This window comes from Triticum aestivum, chromosome 6B (assembly GCF_018294505.1).
Source record: "Triticum aestivum cultivar Chinese Spring chromosome 6B, IWGSC CS RefSeq v2.1, whole genome shotgun sequence".
In the NCBI taxonomy this organism is placed as follows: Eukaryota; Viridiplantae; Streptophyta; class Magnoliopsida; order Poales; family Poaceae; genus Triticum; species Triticum aestivum.
The window spans coordinates 334,664,690-334,674,575 of NC_057810.1; positions in this window are offsets into that span (position 1 = coordinate 334,664,690).

The following is a 9,886-nucleotide window of genomic DNA, read 5'->3' on the forward strand; positions in this document are numbered from 1 at the left end:
CCTAATATTTGGTGAGTCATCAAGGTACTCACCAATGAAGAAATTCTTTTCCTCGAAGAACTTGGCATTGTCGAACTGAGGCCGCCTGAGGACTCTGCCAATCTTAGGCATCCGGTTGGAGGTTGTGCTTCTTTGGACGAACATCAAATACTGGTCATGGTGATGAGGACATGACTACCTTGGATATGACCAAAAATATTGCATATATGCATATTTGTCAGGTGATTTCTAGTGCAAACTATTCAATAATCTATTTATGTTATCCAGAACAAAAATACTTCACACACTTCTGTGTTTTGTCTAATTGCAGGTGTATGGGACATTTGTACAATCCACATATGAAGATAAGGAAGAAAGAGATGTTTATTTGCTGTCCAAAAAGTTCTCTCACGTCACTTTTGGCCCAAGAGAAGATAGAGTCCAAGTCTCTCACGTTCTGGATTCAGATTCGGACTGCACAGACATACCTGACTCAAAACGCACACAAGTTTTTCATACGGACTCCGAATTGGGTGATTCTTTTTTTGTTGGAAACTAGATTTCGTGCACTTTCCAACCCAATTGGAATCACCTTCAAATTCGTCCGGAGCGTTGAGTTGTGGACGAAACAATCTGATGCTGCAGCAGAATCCGAGTCAAACTACAAGTCGAAAGGTGTTACATCACTTCCACTTGGGCCCATTGGCTTTGTACGACCTAGATTTAGTTTTAGGCTGCCTTGGGACGTCCTCCCACCTCCTTGGCCGCCACCCCTTGCTCCTATATAAGTAGATCCATCTAGTAGCTTTTTCCTTGGGTTTTGTTTAGATTAAAAGTTCGCCATAGCTGCAACTTCGCGTACTTCGTTTGTGTTCAACGACCAGACAAAGGCGTCTCAGAACCCCACCTTGATCAATAAAGCTTTCATCTTATATTCGCAATATCCAGATTGCAATCTTAGTTTCTTGCTTGTTCTTCGTTTGCTCGCAGGAAACAGACCCTCGTGGTCAGGTTGATCGTGCTCCGGCGTGGTCAATAACCTCTCGGAGTTGGTTTAGCGATTGCTAAGGCGCGACGTCCTCGCACGTTCGTAGTCGGATCGTCAAAGTCGACTTCCACCAAAGCGATATCCATCATCTCATCGAAAGATCGGGACCCTCGCCTCTATCAAGTGGTATCAGATTTCCAGGTTGCTCGGTGAGATTTTACAGTTTTTCGTAGTTTAGATCGAGTCTGTTCTTCATACCTATAGTCCACGAAAAAGCCAAAAAAAAAATTAGGGTTAGTTCGTCCCATCCGAACCAATCTGAGCCTTGCATAATCTTTTCTGTATTTGCTTTGTTGAATTTGCGGTTGCATCGTCGTGTTCAGTTGCTGGTCTTAGCGTCTAGTCTTTTAGAGTTTCGAGTTCTGTTCACAAGTTGTCACGCCGTCGCCGCACCATCATCATCGCCCCTGCCATCTACCACCACCGCTCCGAATCCGTATCCATATACCACCACCAATCCGCTGCCATATACCACCACCATATATCCACCACCAATCCGAGTTCCTTGCTTATTAGGTTTGTTTTCGGGATCCATCTAGATTCCGATTCGTGTTTCCTTGCCGAAGTAGGTTTCGGAAAAAAAAAAAAAAAAAAAAAAAAGAGTCGGGTAGCCACGCTCCGTTTAGGCCCAAAATTTTTCGAAAACGCATTTTTCGAAAAAAATTCTGGCTATCCTATTTTTAGGTGTTTCTGAGTGTTTTGAGACAGGTGCCATTATAGGAAGTTTTTTTTGACCCGTTTCCAGTTTTTGGGTCCGGGCAGTCAAAAAAAAAAAAAAATTGGTCAAAAAAATTTCGTGCCCATCCTGTCAGTTTGAGCTAAGAAGAGTTTTGAGACACTCGCCATTATAGTGATTTTTCGCAAAAAAAAAAAAAAAAAAAAGAAGCAGCGCAGAAAAAAATAAAAAGAGAGAGAAGAAAAAAAAGAGAGAAAAAAAAATTGGATCTATCTAGAATCAATCTCGTACCTGAATTCGGATTGGAATCTGTTTTGTGCACTGTTCAGTAAAACAGCTTGGCTATTGTTTCACATCATTATCTTTACTGCCGTTGTGATCTTCACTTATATCTTGCTGTCCAGAGCTGCTTTGTATGCTTCATTGATGCTGGTTGTGCTACGACGTGACCTCATTAGTGTTCTAGGCTCGCGTCTCTAGTTCGGTCTAGCCTAGGACCAGCACAGTACCGTCGTTGAGCGTTTATTCAACATTGCATCTTTGAATTGATTATTGCTAATCTTTTGCTACCATATATAGCCAACCCAGCTCCACATATTTCTACACCGTGTATACGTACGCTCCCCTGGCAATCGCTTTACTCAATATTCGGAGTTACGTGACACCGCTGGTGGTAGAGGCGGGGGTGTCCCGATCTTTCGATGAGATGGTAACTATCGATTTGGTGGAGACGACTTTGACGATCCGACTACAAACGTGCACGACGTTGCGCCTTAGCAATCGCTAAACCAATCTCCAGAGGTTATTGACCACGCCGGTGCATGATCAACCTGACCACGAAGGTCTATTCCTGCAAGCAATCGAAGAACGAGCAAGAATATGATAAAGCAATCTGAATATTGCAAATATATATGAAGTATTGATAATGGTGGGGATCCGGAAGCGGTCTTGGTCTGGTCGTTGGACACAAACGAAGTACACGAAGTTGCAATGGCTAACTTTTAACTAAACAAATCCCAAGGAAAAGCTACTAGATGGATCTACTTATATAGGAGTAAGGGGTGGCGGCCAAGGAGGTGGGAGGACGTCCCAAGGCAGCCTAAAACTAAATCTAGGTCGTACAAGGCCAATGGGCCCAAGTGGAGGTGATGTAACACCTTTGGACTTGTAGTTTGACTCGGATTCTGCTGCAGCATCAGATTGTTTCGTCCACAACTCAACGCTCCGGACGAATTTGAAGGTGATTCCAATTGGGTTGGAAAGTGCACGAAATCTAGTTTCCAACAAAAAAGAATCACCCAATTCGGAGTCCGTATGAAAAACTTGTGTGCGTTTTGAGTCAGGTGTGTCTGTGCAGTCCGAATCTGAATCCAGAACGTGAGAGACTTGGACTCTATCTTCTCTTGGGCCAAAAGTGACGTGAGAGAACTTTGTGGACAGCAAATAAACATCTCTTTCTTCCTTATCTTCATATGTGGATTGTACAAATGTCCCATACACCTGCAATTAGACAAAACACAAAAGTGTGTGAAGTATTTTTGTTCTGGATAACATAAATAGATTATTGAATAGTTTGCACTAGAAATCACCTGACAAATGTGCATATATGCAATATTTTTGGTCATATCCAAGGTAGTCATGTCCTCATCATCCTCCCCTTCTTGAAAATAAAGCCGTCCTCGGCGTTGCTTAATCTGAAATGTGGCTAACAAAAGAGACAAGGTGTACATGTTGTATATGTATATGTCATCCATTTTTACTTCCCTTGATTTTTGCATATATGACACATGAATAGATGAGTAACTTGCATAGTTCATAAAATCTAAAGCCAAAAAATTAGCACAAGAAGTAGAAGGCATGAAAATATTGCAACTCAGTTTGCACATATAAGTGAAGCTCTTATTCATTTCAAAAGATTGACAATGTTCATCATTAAACCATCCCAACATTGGTGAATAAACCTTACTTGCATCAAATTTACATGCTACAACATGCTTAAATAAGCAAACATGCAATAAGTCATTCAACACAGAATCATCACCAAGATTAGAGGTCATATCAAAATGATTAAACATTGGTTCTTTTGCATCAATAGTTAATTCAATGGGTGCACTCAAAATTGTTGGTATTTCAGTTGTTTGATCACATGGCAAAGTCAAATTATCAACGTAGTCCTCTAAAATAGGTGGTGTGATCAAAGTAGTGGGTAGCTCATCAGATGGTGCATTCAAATTGACAAGGCATTCATCATTCTCATGTAGAGATGGAAGATCAGTACCTTTGTCATTACCTCTTGTGATCAACTCAGATGATGTAGCCACTCTCGGGGGCGATGTGTCACATGGTGGAGGTGATGTAGTCCTGACAACAACGGATGTGGTTGTCATAGTATGCCTAGTAGTTGAAGGAACAATCATATCAACTCTTGAAATGTGCACCGTGCGCTTGTTCTCCTCGTGGCCAACACGTCGTTTTATTTCCTGTTCAGCTTTGCAAGCAAGATGAAACAAATGGTCCATAGGATAACACTCTTCATGAATTAGTATCTCTTGAATATCACGGTTTAATCCTCCCCAAAATCTATCCATAAAATCATCTTCACTTTCTTCTAAAGAGGAATGCAACAAGGTAGTTTGTAAATCATCATAATATTTTGTTACAGTTTCACTACCTTGTTTTAAGTGTTGCAACTTCTTAATCATGTCATGAGTATAATAAGCAGGGACGAAAGTATGTCGCATGGCAAGTTTCAAATCATCCCAAGTAGTAGGTATATAATCAGGGTGTAACCGACAATATTCACTCCACCAAACCAAAGCATAACCAGTGAAAGAACCAACCGCAACCTTAACCTTTTTATGTTCATCGAAATTATGGGAAGCAAATATATTTTTTATGTCGAACTCCCATTCAATATATAAAGCAGGTTTAAAACGGCCATTAAATGGTGGTATAGATACATTAACCTGATCATGTGCATTTGGATGTTTGTGCACCTCTCGTGACGGTTGTGGTATTTGCAAAGGTGGTGGCACGTCTCCCGCGATCGACAAAGCCCATGAATTGACTCTGGATCCTGTCATGATTAGTAGAACAAGAAACAAAACCCAAAAATAATGTTCCTAAACTACTAGGATGTGGTGGTAAAACGCTCACAGTAAAGCAAATATCAATGTCTTACAAGTTCTTACCATGCAGCAGGCGGTGATCGGCAACCAGCGGTGTCAAGTAACTCCGAATATTGAGTAAAGCGATTGCCAGGGGAGCGTACGTATACACGGTGTAGAAGTATGTGGAGCTGGGTTGGCTATATATGGTAGCAAAAGATTAGCAATAATCAATTCAAAGATGCAATGTTGAATAAACGCTCAACGACGGTACTGTGCTGGTCCTAGGCTAGACCGGACTAGAGACGCGAGCCTAGAACACTAATAAGGTCACGTCGTAGCACAACTAGCATCAATGAAGGACACTAAGTAGCTCTGGACAACAAGATATAAATGAAGATCACAACGGCAGTAAAGATAATGAGGTGAAACAACAGCCAAGCAGGATATATCAACAACTTTGTCTCCATCTTTCCTCTGAAAAAGTTTGTGCCGATTTTTTTGTTTTTTTTCTTCTCTCTTTTTTTCCTCACACTTTTTTTTCTTTCTCTCCTTTTTTTTCTCTGACTTTTTTCTCCTTTTTTTCTCTTGTTTTTTTTCTCTCTTTTTTTTCTCTCTCTTTCCAAAACAAACTAGATAAGATGCAGATTGGATCAAGTGAAGATGTGAACGATCTCAACTATTATTATGACAATGAATGATGGGTAGCACGTGGTGGAAATTGATGGATGGGTGGTGGACAGCGGAAGAGATAATGATGCAGCGGTGGCGTGACTAATGTGAACAGAACTCGAAACTCTAAACGAACTAGACACTAAGACCAGCAACTCGACACGACGATGCAACCGATAATTCAACTATGCAAGCAATGAAAAGAAAATTACAAAGGCTCAGACTGGCTTGGACAAAGGATGAATAGATCTAACTCTTTTTTGTGGCTTTTTCTTGGACAATAGGTAAGAAAATAAAACTAATCTCGGAAAACTGGAAATTCTCACCGAGCAACCTGAAAACTGATACCACTTGGTAGAGGCGGGGGTGTCCCGATCTTTCGATGAGATGGTAACTATCGATTTGGTGGAGACGACTTTGACGATCCGACTACAAACGTGCACGACGTTGCGCCTTAGCAATCGCTAAACCAATCTCCAGAGGTTATTGACCACGCCGGTGCATGATCAACCTGACCACGAAGGTCTATTCCTGCAAGCAATCGAAGAACGAGCAAGAATATGATAAAGCAATCTGAATATTGCAAATATATATGAAGTATTGATAATGGTGGGGATCCGAAAGCGGTCTTGGTCTGGTCGTTGGACACAAACGAAGTACACGAAGTTGCAATGGCTAACTTTTAACTAAACAAATCCCAAGGAAAAGCTACTAGATGGATCTACTTATATAGGAGTAAGGGGAGGCGGCCAAGGAGGTGGGAGGACGTCCCAAGGCAGCCTAAAACTAAATCTAGGTCGTACAAGGCCAATGGGCCCAAGTGGAGGTGATGTAACACCTTTGGACTTGTAGTTTGACTCGGATTCTGCTGCAGCATCAGATTGTTTCGTCCACAACTCAACGCTCCGGACGAATTTGAAGGTGATTCCAATTGGGTTGGAAAGTGCACGAAATCTAGTTTCCAACAAAAAAGAATCACCCAATTCGGAGTCCGTATGAAAAACTTGTGTGCGTTTTGAGTCAGGTGTGTCTGTGCAGTCCGAATCTGAATCCAGAACGTGAGAGACTTGGACTCTATCTTCTCTTGGGCCAAAAGTGACGTGAGAGAACTTTGTGGACAGCAAATAAACATCTCTTTCTTCCTTATCTTCATATGTGGATTGTACAAATGTCCCATACACCTGCAATTAGACAAAACACAAAAGTGTGTGAAGTATTTTTGTTCTGGATAACATAAATAGATTATTGAATAGTTTGCACTAGAAATCACCTGACAAATGTGCATATATGCAATATTTTTGGTCATATCCAAGGTAGTCATGTCCTCATCAGCTGGTTGCCGATCACCGCCTGCTGCATGGTAAGAACGTGTAAGACATTGATATTTGCTTTACTGTGAGCGTTTTACCACCACATCCTAGTAGTTATAGGAACATTATTTTTGGGTTTTGTTTCTTGTTCTACTAATCATGACAGGATCCAGAGTCAATTCATGGGCTTTGTCGATCGCGGGAGACGTGCCACCACCTTTGCAAATACCACAACCGTCACGAGAGGTGCACAAACATCCAAATGCACATGATCAGGTTAATGTATCTATACCACCATTTAATGGCTGTTTTAAACCTGCTTTATATATTGAATGGGAGTTCGACATAAAAAATATATTTGCTTCCCATAATTTCAATGAACATAAAAAGGTTAAGGTTGCGGTTGGTTCTTTCACTGGTTATGCTTTGGTTTGGTGGAGTGAATATTGTCGGTTACACCCTGATTATATACCTACTACTTGGGATGATTTGAAACTTGCCATGCGACATACTTTCGTCCCTGCTTATTATACTCGTGACATGATTAAGAAGTTGCAACACTTAAAACAAGGTAGTGAAACTGTAACAAAATATTATGATGATTTACAAACTACCTTGTTGCATTCCTCTTTAGAAGAAAGTGAAGATGATTTTATGGATAGATTTTGGGGAGGATTAAACCGTGATATTCAAGAGATACTAATTCATGAAGAGTGTTATCCTATGGACCATTTGTTTCATCTTGCTTGCAAAGCTGAACAGGAAATAAAACGACGTGTTGGCCACGAGGAGAACAAGCGCATGGTGCACATTCCAAGAGTTGATATGATTGTTCCTTCAACTACTAGGCATACTATGACAACCACATCCGTTGTTGTCAGGACTACATCACCTCCACCATGTGACACATCGCCCCCGAGAGTGGCTACATCATCTGAGTTGATCATAAGAGGTAATGACAAAGGTACTGATCTTCCATCTCTACATGAGAATGATGAATGCCTTGTCAATTTGAATGCACCATCTGATGAGCTACCCACTACTTTGATCACACCACCTATTTTAGAGGACTACGTTTATAATTTGACTTTGCCATGTGATCAAACAACTGAAATACCAACAATTTTGAGTGCACCCATTGAATTAACTATTGATGCAAAAGAACCAATGTTTAATCATTTTGATATGACCTCTAATCTTGGTGATGATTCTGTGTTGAATGACTTATTGCATGTTTGCTTATTTAAGCATGTTGTAGCATGTAAATTTGATGCAAGTAAGGTTTATTCACCAATGTTGGGATGGTTTAATGATGAACATTGTCAATCTTTTGATATGAATAAGAGCTTCACTTATATGTGCAAACTGAGTTGCAATATTTTCATGCCTTCTACTTCTTGTGCTAATTTTTTGGCTTTAGATTTTATGAACTATGCAAGTTACTCATCTATTCATGTGTCATATATGCAAAAATCAAGGGAAGTAAAAATGGATGACATATACATATACAACATGTACACCTTGTCTCTTTTGTTAGCCACATTTCAGATTAAGCAACGCCGAGGACGACTTTATTTTCAAGAAGGGGAGGATGATGAGGACATGACTACCTTGGATATGACCAAAAATATTGCATATATGCATATTTGTCAGGTGATTTCTAGTGCAAACTATTCAATAATCTATTTATGTTATCCAGAACAAAAATACTTCACACACTTCTGTGTTTTGTCTAATTGCAGGTGTATGGGACATTTGTACAATCCACATATGAAGATAAGGAAGAAAGAGATGTTTATTTGCTGTCCAAAAAGTTCTCTCACGTCACTTTTGGCCCAAGAGAAGATAGAGTCCAAGTCTCTCACGTTCTGGATTCAGATTCGGACTGCACAGACATACCTGACTCAAAACGCACACAAGTTTTTCATACGGACTCCAAATTGGGTGATTCTTTTTTTGTTGGAAACTAGATTTCGTGCACTTTCCAACCCAATTGGAATCACCTTCAAATTCGTCCGGAGCGTTGAGTTGTGGACGAAACAATCTGATGCTGCAGCAGAATCCGAGTCAAACTACAAGTCGAAAGGTGTTACATCACTTCCACTTGGGCCCATTGGCTTTGTACGACCTAGATTTAGTTTTAGGCTGCCTTGGGACGTCCTCCCACCTCCTTGGCCGCCACCCCTTGCTCCTATATAAGTAGATCCATCTAGTAGCTTTTTCCTTGGGTTTTGTTTAGATTAAAAGTTCGCCATAGCTGCAACTTCGCGTACTTCGTTTGTGTTCAACGACCAGACAAAGGCGTCTCAGAACCCCACCTTGATCAATAAAGCTTTCATCTTATATTCGCAATATCCAGATTGCAATCTTAGTTTCTTGCTTGTTCTTCGTTTGCTCGCAGGAAACAGACCCTCGTGGTCAGGTTGATCGTGCTCCGGCGTGGTCAATAACCTCTCGGAGTTGGTTTAGCGATTGCTAAGGCGCGACGTCCTCGCACGTTCGTAGTCGGATCGTCAAAGTCGACTTCCACCAAAGCGATATCCATCATCTCATCGAAAGATCGGGACCCTCGCCTCTATCACATGGGGACCTAGTTGAGCCATTTGGATCTGTCATGGAAAGAGCTCGAGCAACTTCCTCAGCTGTGGTAGTTGGTACTGTATTAGTGTCAGCTGACGGAATTGGGTCTGCACGTAAGGGTGATGTATTGATGAGATCAATGATTGGCTCATCTTGAGCTATTTCATCAGCTGCTACTGCTAGAATTTCTTCAGGAATATTGTGGTGTTATGGAAGTCTTTCTCAGAGCCGGTATGAATTTCTTCAGTGCGCGCTGGTGACAGAGGCTCTTGAGTGAGGGGAGTGGTGACGGGTGAATTTGGGTGAGCTTCTTCCCAAAATTCGTCATGAAGAATGAGCGTTGTAGCTCGGTAATATCCATTTCCTCTTTTATTGCTTCACTACTTCCAGAGGAAACAGCAGCATGTTGTTCAGTCAGCAGAACCTGTGAGGGCTTCTGTGACATAACTTTGTGTAGTGAAGTATTCTCTTCCACTTCTATTTCGTCATCCACTTGCTATGTGGTAGCAGCAGA